This window comes from Apis mellifera, linkage group LG2 (genome assembly GCF_003254395.2).
Source record: "Apis mellifera strain DH4 linkage group LG2, Amel_HAv3.1, whole genome shotgun sequence".
Classification (NCBI taxonomy): Eukaryota; Metazoa; Arthropoda; class Insecta; order Hymenoptera; family Apidae; genus Apis; species Apis mellifera.
In genome coordinates, this window is record NC_037639.1 from 530,895 (window position 1) to 546,046 (window position 15,152).

At 30.7% G+C, this 15,152-nt stretch overlaps 1 protein-coding gene and 1 long non-coding RNA gene across 2 annotated transcripts in view; one reads left to right on the plus strand and one right to left on the minus strand.

Moving 5' to 3' along the window:
• LOC724319 (netrin-A-like) overlaps positions 1–15,152 on the minus strand; it is a 172,920-nt gene that overhangs the window by 149,839 nt on the left and 7,929 nt on the right. The window lies entirely within an intron of this gene.
• Positions 2,668–7,353, plus strand: LOC113218606. Its single transcript, XR_003304208.1, has 2 exons — positions 2,668–4,502; positions 7,133–7,353. It is a non-coding gene; the product is annotated as an uncharacterized LOC113218606 (long non-coding RNA).

Genomic DNA, 15,152 nt, shown 5'->3' on the forward strand with positions numbered 1-15,152 from the left:
GATCAAGAAAGAAAGAAAAAAAATCGGGGAAGAAATTAAAAAAGAAACGAAAAGGAAAGAAAGAAATCGGCGTTTAATGGTATATATCCGTATTGTAAACAGAAAATACCATTAAACCGCAGACGAGGTAAAGCGAGAAAGCAAGAGAGTTTAAAAGCGACATGCAATTTCAAGATTGTGAAACTTCTCACGCCTCGGTAAGAGTTACACGACGTATAATGAAATTCTCATGGAGACAAAGGTCGTTAAATGGAAAAAAGGAGACAAGGCTGGTGAGATGGAGAGATGGAGAAAGGCCAGCGGGGAGGAAGAGGAGGGGAGGGAGGGAAAGAAAAATGCGTGTCGAAGCGAGGAGCGAAAGGAAAGCAAAGCAAAAGCGAGGAGCGACAGGAGTAAAGCGACAGAAAAGTCGCGAGGCGCGGTGACGAGACAAGTTCCATCGAGCGGTTTCTAAAAGGCGATGCCAACGAGAGGCCATTTAAGGGAATCCCTGGCCAAAGGTGCCGGTGACCTCGTTGATCCTCCAACTGGTTTCGAACGTGTCCGCGGGAGGATCTTTTGTCGTTTTTTCGCTTTGCAAATCGCGACAAAAGGTAACGAACGAGAGAAGGAACGAGAGCGCGCCCCCCCCCTCCCCCGATAAGAGGAGAGGGCCGAAGAGAGACGGTTTAAGGTGTGCAAAAATAAAGGAGTGGAAAGAGGAGCGAGAAAGTACGCGCGCGGCGAGACAAGGAGGAAAGAGAAAGGGTAAATCGGTGGATGGCGGGCGTGCGCATGCGCGCGTACGGGTATGCGGTCGCAGTTTATTTCGGGATGAGCGCGAACGCTCCAACTTCCCCAAATGACTGCGTGCGAGCAACGCGCTATCTCGTTGTTGTTGTTGTTATTGTCGTTGCGACTTTGAGCCAACTTCCACTCGGTGCAACGACAATTATCGGATTGCATCCCAGCGCTTCGATCTTTTTCCTTATATATACTTTTCTAATATTCTTAGGAGAGATTGATTCTCCGCGAGAATCATAACCTCACTTTCTACTTAAATCTCTTATCTCTTATTCAGATTCGATCACGTTTCGCTTGGAATCTTTACGATAATCATCTTTTCGCGATTCGTAATAATTTACTTACTCGAAATTGAAAAATTGTTGGATTTTAAAAAATAGCCTCGAAAGAAGGTAATTTATTTTAACATATATATATATATTAAAATGGAATGAAAAAAGGCAAACTTGTATGATTATTTAACAAAATAAATCTTTATTATCTTTAAAGACTTTAAAGATAGTTTTTGCAAAATTATTTTTTATTTTAATAATTTTCTTTTTATTTTATATTATGAATTTAATCTATTCTAAATTTAATTTGAATAGAAGACAACTTTTATTCGCTGTTAAATATCATAAGTAGCAAAACAAAATATAAATATATATTTATATTGAGAATTTATAATTAAACGATTGATTTAGTACTTGATAATTGATGACAATCGACTTTTTTCCTTTTCTAAATACAAAAGAAAGATCAAATAATCAAATAATATATTAATGATATTGAAATGTAATAGAATCAAGCAATATTAATTAAATAAATTATTACGATAAATATTCCTAAAATTATGTTACAGTAAAACCTATTGATCAATCGGGAAAGATGAAAAATTTACGAATGAACAAAAATATCTGATAAGAAAAATAGAAAAACTCTTTTTTAAATAAACGAATATCAAAATTAATGTTAACGTTGCCATAAATATTTTTATGAAAAGTATTTCCTTTAAGAATTGGCATTGGCCTCTAAAATCTTGTTTATCAATTTATCGTTGATTCATACAGTCCGTGTTAAGAAAAAAAGTTTGATTAAAAAAAGTATTTCGATTCGAGAAAATACGAGTTCCGAGCAAAATATGTGGCCGACAATATTACAAAATTTATTTACTACACAGTATCGCCATTTACGATTAATATTTTACTATCTCGTTGCACATGCATATGGGACACCGTACATCGCTTTCGCATTATGCAAATACGTGGTACGTCTTAAAAAAAAAAAAAAAGGAAAAAGAAAAAAATCGTGCGAAAACGAGAACAAGAAGAATTCGGCGAGGCGTAAAAAAATTAGAATGCAAAATTCTTTGAAATTTCGAATTTTTAAATCTCGAAACTTTTATGAATAAATAATAATTTGAACTCGATAACTCACAAATATTATAATACAAGTTTAGATTTTGAACCACAAGTTTTCAATTTTTTACAAATATAATCGAAACCAAAATTGAAAAATTCTTTTATCATCAAGATAACATTATATTATAAAAATTTATAAAAACTATAATGTATATTTTTTAATTTTAATGTAATTAACATAATTTTTAACAATTACTAAAAAAAAAATTATTTTTATATTATAGAAAAAAGGAGTTTTTATTATATATTTAAAAAAATAAAATATCTTCGTTATTGACATCCATTTAATTATAATACATCTTGATAAAAAAATGAAAATTAATTTTTTTGTAAATCAAAAAATGTATTTTTATTCTTAACTGATTATAAATGTAAGCTTGAGATTTCGTAATCAGTTAACCAAGAATTTAAACAAGTTTAAAAAAAACTCGAAAAATAAATATTCCATGTATTAAAAAAAAAAAAGAAGGAAGAAAAAAAATCCGCCCATCTTTAAGGAAAAAATCGGCGCCCTTTTTCGATCTCGGCACGGCAGGGAAGCGAGGCGCGGCACTGCATCGATAATAATAAGCGCTTGTAAATTGAGCTTAATTCGTGGAGGAAGTTGCAAGATGGAGAGAAACTGCGGCTAAAAACGACGGAGGAGAATCCTCGAGCCAGAATACCCGCAAATCGCGGAAGCACCTGTGCACCAAAGAAAACGTGTCCACCGAGTCGCAGAACAAGATCGTGAACGAGTACGCGAGCGTGTGCGCGAGAATGTGCGTGTGCATGGGCGCGCGTGTGCGCAGCCGAGTGCGTGCACGTAGACGGGAAGGGAGAACGCGTGGTGCACTCTCGAGACACCGTGTTTCACGGCAGACCGCGTGGCAGCTCCTGGATTTATTTATACGTCTCGCGTACCTAGCTACATACATACGAACGAGCCTGTGCACCGCTGGTTCGCGCTCGAATAAACACCCTGCGCGCCGCGCCAAATATCGCCTGTATTTATGGACGCGTCCGAGCAACCTTTCAATTCGGACAACTAACGCGAATTCAAATTTATGCTCACCTGGTTCACGCTCTAAGTATCCGGGATTAACACCGGGGTCGCTCCCTTCGTTCTATGATCTCTGACGCGGTATTCGAACCGAAGGGGAAATAGTGGGGATAGGATTACGAGTTGTCGCTGAAGTTGGCTGAAAACGAGTTCGGAGTTGGAACGCGTCGATGTACTGTTTCTAATTACGATTCATCAATCGAAATTGTTGAGTGAAATTGTTGATCGAGAAACGATTTCAATCGTATCAAAAAGCTCGCAAAAAGAGAGAGAGAGAAAAAGTAATATCGATATTCGCGACATTTAACCTTAATTAATTTCAACGTTGTAATCCTCTTAACCTCAATTCTATTTATTTTCGATTCGTTAAATGAGTGAAAGTGTGAAATTGTTGATTTAGAAATTGATTTAGAGTTTGAATCGTATTAAAAAAGTCACGAAAGGAGAGAAAAAAGTGATATTGGAAAGATTTAATCTTCTTAACCTTAATTTTAATTCTATTTAACTTTATTCGTAATCGATATTATCGAGTTGTGAATTAAATTAATTAATTTAAAAAAATTAGTGATTCGTATCATATTTAGTCGTTAAAAGTGAATCGTATTATTTGATTTTAAACAACAATTGTAAAACCATCGATGATATTTATCAGTAAAACATTAAATTCTTTAAGCTTAATTAAACAAATTGCAATCTAATTCGATCTTTGAGACAAGTTACGAGTTGTGAATATTTATGTTTTTATAATTTAAAAGAAAATATATCGTTTATCTTTTACAAACAAAATTATAATAAACCATTATTGTAAATTCTACTCTGTCGTTTGTGAAATTTGAAAAGAATTAAAAAGGAAACACGTGCAATTCCCGACCTAACTGTTCATGCAGGTGGTACAATTTCTTAAATCACTTCACGTATGAAACAGGAAATAATCGAGACAACGATCTCTTGTATCGATCTTGTTGCAACTATACGATTTTTTTCACAATGAATTCTCAGAATCTTTGAAAGTTCTATCACAATCTCTTATATAACTGTTACGCAAGTGCATTCGAGTAAGATTTAAAGAATTTGGAATGCCGAAGAGGTTCGCGCTGTCGTAATTTCGTGACTGTCTTCTCGGCAGACTGCGTGGCAGCACCTGGAATTGTTTCTTGCGCCAAAGAACATCTTATTCATCCCACGTTGCTTTCGATTAATTCAACAACGTTGTTCAAATTGGAATATTTTAATTAAAGATAAGATGTTTGAAATTTCAAAGATAACCTCTCGTAAAGGTACGTGTAGAATAATTTTTTTAAAATTACCTATTTATTTTATTCCAATATTATTATAGAGAAAAATTAATTTTTGAGAAAATTACAAAAAAGCTTACAAAGAGGAGAAACAAAAAACTTTAATCGAATCATTTCTTCTTCTCGATTCGAAGAATTCAAACTTGCTGCAATAGTTAAATCGTAAATAAGTTTGAATTTACCCGAGAACGTTTAGAATTGAGCACCGTTTCTTCCCGCATATTCCAACTACCGCATTCACGCGCCTACAACCCATAAGTTATTCGCGTCCCGTACCATTCGACGAAGCCTTCGCGGCGGTCATTCGCTTGGTCGGTTTTTGAAATTGGGACCACGTAGAGAAGAGTTTAGCATCCGAATACGAAGGCTGGACGGCGTTTCCTCGAGGGATGGAAAAGAGAAGCGGTTAGGTTTGGTACGCGGCGCGAAATTCGCCAGGGGGTCGGCCGTATTCTCGTCGAAGGCAGCGGTTCGCCTCGCCGTGTTAAATCTCGGCCGCGTACGGATATGCACAGGCCCGAACACGAATCGAGGCGGTGGAAAGGCCTCTCACGCGCCAACGATACATTTCCTTCTCTCTTCTCGTGGCAGACACCGTTCGTTCCAGTGCCTGAACCAAATTCGAATCGTTGAAAGTGGCGCGGTATCCTACGGATCGGAGAGATACGTAATCGATCGATGTTGCGAATTCAAACGTTTGGCCAGCAGAGGGCAAAGGCTCGGTATCGTTCGATGCGAAATAAGGCAGGCTTTCGGTCGTAAGATTGTATAGAGAGCGTTGACTCTGTGATACGAAATTTACGATTCGTTTTTAGTGCGTATATGTATATATAGCGAAACAAGCGAGTGAAAGTTGAAGAGATTCGGCGAGGTCACAGAATTTTTGTATCCTCTTCGATCGATGTGAATGCAAAAAGATGAATGATGGTGAATCGAAAAAAATAAATTGTTATACAATAATTAATTTTTGAGTTTTTACTTTAATTTTATTACGTAAAATAATTCAAAATTTTTAAAATATATTATACATAATAAATATCGTTTAAGTTTAAGTTAAAATTTATATCGATCAATCTATTAATTTAATATTACTTAATTTTTTATTTTACCTCTCTTATTTTTTTTGTTTTAAAATCTTTCATCGTTAAATTGTATTAATTACAGTAATTATAAAATTTATCTAAAAATATACTGTTTCTTTAAAATCCTTAAAATGTACAGTTTAATATTCTGAAAATGGAGATGACAAACATTTTATTCAACGTTTCTTTTAAATTTCAGTCGAATAGAAATACAATTAAAATAGGTTAGAAATTTTTTTTAAAAGACATCTGAATTCTAAACCCAATCACGTCTTACTAATTACCTATTTTCTGGAAAGAATGAAAATGAAAATAATTGAAAAATTGTCATTCAGTGATTCAATAACTGAAAGTATATTTCAATTTCAAAGAATAAAAATTAGTTTCATTCGTAAAATTAACATAAATATACATTTCCAATATAATCAATAATAATAATATAAGATATATATATATTCTATATAAATGGAAATATAAAATGTAATTATTATTAATTGAACATTTGAACTTAATGTAATAATATTTAAAATAATATTTAAAACTCGAGAAATTGATAAATCTAATTATTCAAAAAAATAATAAGTTGAAAAATAATGGCGGTATTTGAGAAATAATAAGGAAATTTGTTAAACTGTTACCATTCTTTACGTCTCTTATTATTGTTCTTTATTATTTCTCTCATTGTCAGAATAATCATGCTTCTTAGTATTTTATCCATGATGTTTTATACGAAGCTCTCACAATTAAGTATAATTGCGAGTAATTTGAATAAAGAGACATCGACAATTGTCAATGCATATAAATTATACGAACGTTTAACGTTTATCAACTATAAACGACAATCGTATCAAAAGATTTAGGATCATCATGAATAAATTGTCCCATAATAAGGATATCATTGCGTTGCTAAAATTAAATCTTTGATTAAATTTTGTAATTATCGATTCTTGCAAAGTTGTTTCGATCATTTTAAATATATTATAAATGTGCCAAGAAAAAAAGATTGATTTGAAGAAATATCGATATTATAATAAATAAAATCAACTTAATATTCAAGTTTACAATTACAATTTTTCTAATAATTGATATTTTATATATTAATTGAATATTTGATCTTGTTTTGCATAAATACCAATAAGCTTAATCTTCTGTCAACAATTGCTACATTTATGTATATATGTGGAAACTTGGAAATCCCTTGAAAAAGTTTCAAGTTTTCCAAAGTTTTCGAGATTCGAAAAACTTTTACTACTTTTCCAAACTCTTCAAATCCGGGTAAATACACTCAGATATAATTTGCATAATAACTTAAAAGAATATCGTAACCACGTCAATTTTCAATTCATGTTAAAATTTATGTCCAAATCTTGGAATTTTGATCGACTATTTGTTGTATTAAAAAAAAAATTAATCTTTTTTAAATTATAAAGATATTACAAAGATTGGTAAATTTAAAAAATTCGATCCATCTTTATCTATCTATCTGTCCGTAAAAAGGAGAAAAATTAATATTTTTAATTTTAAATCTAGCGACAGAAAAGATGAAGCGAAGATGGAAGAAGGGAAAAGAAAGCGGTGGTGGAGAGGAAGAGAGAGGAAGAAAGGACCATTCATCTGAGAGGTCGCGACGACTTCCATTCATGCAAAGCGCGTTGGCCTCGCATCACGAGGAAGAATAATCGTTGTACGAGGGGAGGGGGCGGGTCGACGTAAGACCACGGATAGAGAATAACATTCGTGCGGTTCCGAAACGTGGCAGGAAAAAAGAGGCGTCCAAGAATGAAAACGATCCGTTTTGATCTCGTCGAAAGTTATTTTTTGCTTTCTATATCAACTTCAGGATCAACTTTATGAGATTAAAGTTGTTTCACGCAATGTTATTCAATTGCTCGAGTTGTTAAATTTTGTTGTTTACAGGATATTTTGTAAAGAAAATAAAATGAATGTGAATCGAATAAATGTATCGAAATAATTTTTTCATTTCAAATCTTTGAAAGGATCTTATTTTGATCGAGTAAAATATCTCTAAGAGGTTAGTCGTAAACTATCGGTTGCGTAAAAAGATTATTTTTAATTGTAACTTTTTTGTATACTGATTTTTTAACTATTTTGAATAAAAAATTTCAATATTAAATTTCACAAAAGTTTAAATATCCTAATATTTAACTTTGTCCATTAATTTTTAATCTTTTCTAATATTTGCTGTTTTTAGAATTTGTCTTTTATTGTATCTTTTATACTAATTTTTGTAATAACATTTCTTTTTACAATTTCAATCCTTTGTGAAAATCCATCTTTTTCAATTAAATGAAATACCATACATACATCATTTCAATTATTGCAACTATAAACTATAACTAAAAAATTTTATTATATAATATTTATTATTACTATATTTATACTACATTTATACAAAAATATTAAAATAACAATAATTATATTAATTATATAAAGTTATCACTATACATTTTAAAAAATTGATTGATTTCTAGTCATTTTAAGATAGTATGTTCACTAATTTCATTCTTCCACATCAATTAACTGAAAAACCGGTTATTGGAACAAGTTTCTCTTCTATTAATATAGATAATTAATTAATTCCATTGTATCATAATTCAACATTTTGTAATTTTGAAATGCATAATTTGTAAATACTAAATATAACTACTGAAAAATGTAACATGTGTTGTAAAAATTTTGAAGAATTTTTTTTAAATTCAATTTATCATATCATTATATAATTACTCAAAGATTTATTTACATAATATGTAACATGTAATATGTAGTATATGTAATACCTTAAAAAGTGTAAACAAATTTACAAATAGATATTAATATTATTATATTTAATTTATTAGATTTAATATCATTACATTTAGATTAGAAAAATTGTATCATAATTCAGCATTTTATAATTTTGAAATGCATAATCTGTAAAGTAAATATAAGTACTAAAAAATATAACATATGTTGCAGAAATTTTATAGCATTTAATTTTTCAAAAGAATTTTTTTTTAATTCAATCCATCATGATATAATTACTCAAAGATTTATTTACATAATATGTATCATAATATATACATAATATATAGTATATTAATATTATAATACCTTAAAAAATGTAAACAAATTTACAAATAGATGTTAACGTTATTACATCATATATATTTAATTTATTAGATTTAATATCATTACATTTAGGTTAGAAAAATAATAAAAAAGAATATCGTATAAGAATATACAAACCTATTAATACGTTTATAAAACATTTTTAGAGAATCTATTTTGGAGACAAAAACCAATGCCATTTAAAGCTTATTAATTAAGCTTTAAACAATTGAAATTTAATATTGGTTGAAATCGCTCCGTTACATCACGTATATTTCATCTAAAATTTAAATTGCTCGTAACTTGATATACAAGCTTCAATTTTTGAATATCAACTTTCTCGTTTGTTTTCATCTCAAAATAAATCCTTGAAAAATATATTAACAAGTTGAATATTTATCTTAAGATTCGAACATTCGAACAAAATATTTCCTAATATTTATCGTGATGATATAGATTCAGAATAGTAATATTTCACAATTGTACATAAAAATCGACAACAGTTTAACGATAATGAATAGCGTGATGAATAGAGAAATTATAATCTTTTATATTCGACGCAACAAGGTTATTTCGTGAAAAAGATCATCACGACGAGTTTTATAATCAAAGATGGATACATCTATTGACAAAAATTAAGAAGGAAAATAATTAATTAAGAATTTTAGTGCGAGTAAATAAATAGTACATTCAAAACTACTTCTTATTTAAATTTACCGCCATTTTTTCTTCCATTGTATAGTTTCTAGCTTATTAATTGCTAAACTTAAATTATTAATTATAACGTTAATTAATAATTTTAATACGATCGAGTGGAAGTAAAATTTGAAATATTTCGTAAAATTATTTGTCCAATTGATCAAATTCATATCTCGCAAAAAAAAATTTTCCAATATGAAATATCCCGTTATCGAAATATCACGAATATCGACTATGATAAAATTTGCATATCATTGTTTCTTGGTAAAAATATTTTTTAATTCCAATCAAACGCCCCTCCTTTCATGGCGATTCTCCATTTCGTTTGGACTTTTTAATACAAAAAACACACGTTTCGAAACATCCCCTTTTACTTACTATTTCAATTTAACGCGTGATCATTATCGAATAAAATGTGATATGATACAATTTTCAAACATCTGTTTCTTAACTTTTCCCACCAACTGTAACGAAGGATGGAAAAAAAAAGAGAGAGAGAGGGGAGGAGGCAAGGAAGGGTGGCGAGACGAAGGTAGGGAGTTCGAATTAAATTACATTTTAATTTCGCGGCCATTTCGCCTCCGCGATATGCCAAATATCCGACGCAATTTACATTTTAAATTGGACACTTCTTGCCACCACGAGGCTCGAGGTCTCGCCGGTGGTTTCGCATCGTCTGGCGGGGGAGGTTGTTGTCGTTTCGCGGTAAAAACTTCCGCGCCCACCCCCCTCCCCTGGAGATGGAGATTTTCAAAAACTTCCAACGCACCCCTTCTGAAAAAACCAGCCGAGCATTCACTCGCCGCCACGGAATTCAACGTGCTCGAGTATTCTACTTACTTTTTCGCTCACTCCTTTCAAATCTACATTTCAATCTCCGAGGAGAAAATTCCTCCCCCCTTCCCGATTTTCCTTTCCTCTGCTACATTTCATCTTCCGGCGGACCACTTAATTACGAGCACCACTCGAAATCTCGTTTTCACCGCTACGAGAGAATTCGTCCGTTTTGTCTTCTTAAGTGCTTGTACCGCACCTTTTTCCATTTAGAGCATCTTTATCGATATTAGATTTCCTTGTAAACGAAATTGTCACGGTTTAAAGTGTCATTGTCAGATATTTATTATTATTTTCTTCCGTTTGAGTGAGTGACAGGTTTATTTAAAAAGGTTATGAAAAACGTTTTTACCATAGAATGATAATAGAAGAGTAAAGAAGGATTCGTGAAACTCGATGAAAATTATTTTTGTAAAATGCGTTTTTCATAATGTATTTTCAAGAAGAAAAGTTGTTTTTTTTAAGTTTCCTGTTAAAAGCAAAGTAAAAATAATTAATTAAAATTTTTGTTCCTTATCTTAATACGAATTATTTTTCATATAACAATTATTAACACGTATCTTTACATTTTCCTTTTTTTTTTTATTTAAACGATGAAAAATATCCGTTTTTACCATAAAATGGTAATAGAAGAGTAAAGAAGGATTCGTGAAACTCGATGAAAATTATTTTTGTAAAATGCGTTTTTCATAATGTATTTTCAAGAAGAAAAGTTGTTTTTTTTTAAGTTTCTTGTTAAAAAGCAAAGTAAAAATAATTAATTAAATTTTTTGTTCCTTATCTTAATACGAATTATTTTTCATATAACAATTATTAACACGTATCTTTACATTTTCCTTTTTTTTTTTTTCGTATTTAAAATAATTTACGACATGGCGTTGAGTTATTTGTGTAAATAAAATTACGTTTACAACACAAGATGCCGATGTAATAATTTACAACGATACGATAATATGCAATATGATATCGAAACGAGCATATATAAAACAAGAACCAGAGCATGTAAATTCTTAGGTATACAACGCCTACCATAAATTCACCAATGAAACATACGATAAAAGGTTTAGATAAGAATGATTTAAACATAAAAGTTTTCGCAGCTTTCGAGCTGCGTATACTTCAAATAACGATTAAGAAGATTGAGTCTCTTTAGGGTTGCAACAATTTTTTAATAATCGAATGATAAAATAATTTTAAATATACATAATTCTACCTTTTTCAACGGATTGATTCCTTTTTACACGAGGAAAAGAAAAAGTAAAACGAATCTGCACGGATAATGCCATAAGCATCGCTCGTAAGCATCGCCATAGCAACCGTTTAATTGGAAAAGGATCCCCGTAATAAAATCGCCGAGTGTTTCTGTCCTACGACAGATTCCTCTTTGATTCGAATTTTTATTTATCCATAGATCTCCCTTTTACAAAAGTTATCGAATTTATTAAAAACTTCTCTCGTAAAACGACACTTTAAATTTTCATGAGAGGACAATTAATTTTTAATTAATCATATGTGATGACAATACAGAAATAAATATAGAAATAAATGCACGAGTGTCAAGAAAAATATTCAAAATTGTGAATGGATCTAATTTTAACACAACGCTTAATAAAAAATCTGAATATAATCACAAGATTATATTTTATCGAATGGTACAAAAATGTAATCAAAACTGTAATTCAAAAAATAAAACAAAGATATTTCACCGCTATATTTAAAAGTAAAGTAAACGAGAAATTGTGGAGGAGAAGAAATATACAGAGCAAGAATCACGTATGGGTACAGCTACACATCATATAGACGAACCCCTAAGAACATAATTCATCGCCGTAAACAGCCGTTATAACGCGCCATGTCAAATTAACGGCGAGCCGCAACAACAGGAACTTGGTCCGTTTTACGTTTACGAAGAATATTTACAGGCCTCTCTTTCCTTCTCTCTCCTTCTTTCTTTCTCTCCTCCCTCCTTTGTCTATACGAAATGGCTCGAAACGAATCGGAAGAAAGACAAGGGAAGCGTGAATCGACGCGAAATAAATGAAAGGAAGGAAAGTGAAATCCGTTGCTCCAAGTTAAACACCCCTTATTAACCGAGGTCGTATTCGAAACGCGGAATTCCCCGTAGAAAATGTCGGGGACGAAATCGTCACGCGAACTGAATAATTCACGACTGGTAAGAGATCGATTGCGAATCAAATATATATATATATATATGTGTGTAGCGGGTTTATCAACATTTGAACCAAATGATCCACCTTTCTTTCTTCTTCATTTTCGTAGCCCATCCGATATTGCACTCTTTTTCGATTGTTCTTCCTGTTCGAGCCTTGGTGAATCACGTTATTGATACATCTGTATCTATCTGTATATAAAATGTGAATATGATAGAAGAGTTACAAAAATTTTTAACCCACTTTTCATCATAAAATATCTACTTGGAAATTTAAGTATGTATTTAATAGAATATAAAGCTCGTATGAGCTTTAGTGTTAAAAAATAATGTTATATAATGAGAGAATTTAAAGAATTGGAATGACGTTATTATTGACAAAAATTGTAAGAATTGTAAGAATAACTTATTATATTTTAATTTTTAAAAACACGTAGATGCAGTAAGAATGTTTGTAAAATATTAAATTACCATCAGAAGATAACAAGAATAGTAAAATGTTTAAAGTGAAGTTTAAAATTTTACCTTATATCAATCGGTGATAAAAATATTATAATAATTGTAATTTAAATATTTTTATTTTAATTTTCCATCTTTCTTTATCTCATTAGTAAAGTCTTTCTTCTCATAATTACATAAATAAGTGAAAAAATATACATTTTAATTTTTAAAAACACGTACAAAGATGCAGTAAGAATGTTAGTAAAATATTAAATTACCATCAGAAGATAACAAGAATAGTAAACGTAAGATGTTTAAAGCGAAGTTTAAAATTTTATATCAATCAGTGATAAAAATATAATAATAATTGTAATTTAAATATTTTAATTTTAATTTTCCACCTTTTTTTATCTTTTGCTCAATTAAATTTAATAAATTAAATTAAAATATTTCTTAAATCGATAATTTTTAATTACAAGCATCGCGATTTTTATTTTTTTAAAAAAAAATGAAAAGATTCACTTGCATATTCTTCGATCGTTGTAAATCACTTCCATTCCTTATAACATATAAATAAACAAATCGAAAATTTATGCGAACAAAAATGACTGAGGTGACCCATGAAAAACCTTTCGACCTCAGTTCGAAGAGCAAGAGGACTAAACATATAAAAAAAAAATGAAAGAAAAAGACAGGTAAAAAAAAAAAATTGCCATCCATTACATCGCCTTACAAGTTAAAAGACGTTTTCGAGAAGCGAGGGTAAGCAATAAAGTTGGCGGAGAAACCGAAAATCCTGTATTTCTACAAAGTAACGTACGCCAAATCCTAGCATATGTTGCTTTAAGCGGTTAAACGACGTTCGCTTGTATCGCAAGAACAAAAAAGGTGTACAGTTAGGAAACATTGAAAAGAATACTTTATATCGCGATGTACATTCGTCGGGAAGGGCGCAAACGGTTATAGCGGTGTACAATTCGGGGAATGAAATTTACGGGTCTTACGGCCAGAGTGACAAGAGTGACACTGCTCTTTTATTCATTTTTTTCTTTTTTTTTTTTCGCACAGATTCACGTGCACTTTATTACTAAAGCGTCGCTTGCCACGGCTACGACATTTACGAATCCCGCGCTCAGCCTACTTCGTAAAATGGCCTTCGCGTTTTGTACGTGTCTTTTTGTACGAGATCGTGGAACAATCGGAAAGGAGAGGATTATTAAATATGCGTCGAAAATGAGAAATAAAACTTTTTTTTCTTTCCTACCTAGAAAATTAAAAGTATGAAAGAAAAAAAATTAAAAATCAACATTTCCTTTTAGATATTTAAATTTCGCAATATTTCTTACCCAAGATTTATCTCTTTCTTCCGATAATGAAATTAAATTATAAAATTTCAAGCTATCCCAGTGATAAAAATTTGTACGTAAAATTGTATACAATTCTTCCTTAATTCTCCCAATATTTGGATCAAAATTTTTAGATGCACGAATTACATATAATAATTTAATTTCACTACGAATGAATTTTTGAATTTAAAAATTTTAAATTTTAATAATTTAATGGAAATAAGTCTAGGTTTCGATTTTTTTTATAAATTTTTCCTATCTAATTTCAAAACTTTTTCTTTAAATAATACAAAAATCTCAACGCTTCTGCGGCACAATTTTACGGAATCTAGGTTGTCTGAGAGATTTTGAATAATTTTTAATAATGATATATCTTGCGAAGATAATAATTAATCTCTTACTTGAAATCGACAATTTTCGAAAGTAAGTCGTTCCTCCGGTTTCGCAACAACGCATTTGCGCGCTTTTCGATTATAAAACGAGCGCACGCTTTAGTTATTTTTTTCTTCTTAAAAGATATATTCAATTCAACAAAAATATCACGATTAAAATTGTTTATTGTATCCTTTATAATAAATAAACGAAATTAAATAAATGATTTTATAAATATAAAACAGATATTTAATCGATTAATTAATTAAGTTTAAATTTATTTTTATAATAATTACTTTAATAAAATAACAAGTTTATTCAAAGTATTTTCACGACTTATTTTAAATTAGAGAAAAGAAAAATCTAATAAACATTCGTTCAAGACATTTTTTCAAGAAACGAAAAATCCTAAAATGATCCTGAAAAAACGATATTCCAGAATAAAGTAAGTTTTTTTTTAATCGCGAAGAAATTCGAAAACGACATCCTCCGGATTAATTAGGGTTACGCGTATTTCTGTGGCAATATTTCGTAGCCACCGCGCGAAAAGGGCGCTCTTTATCGATTCGAAACGATTTTA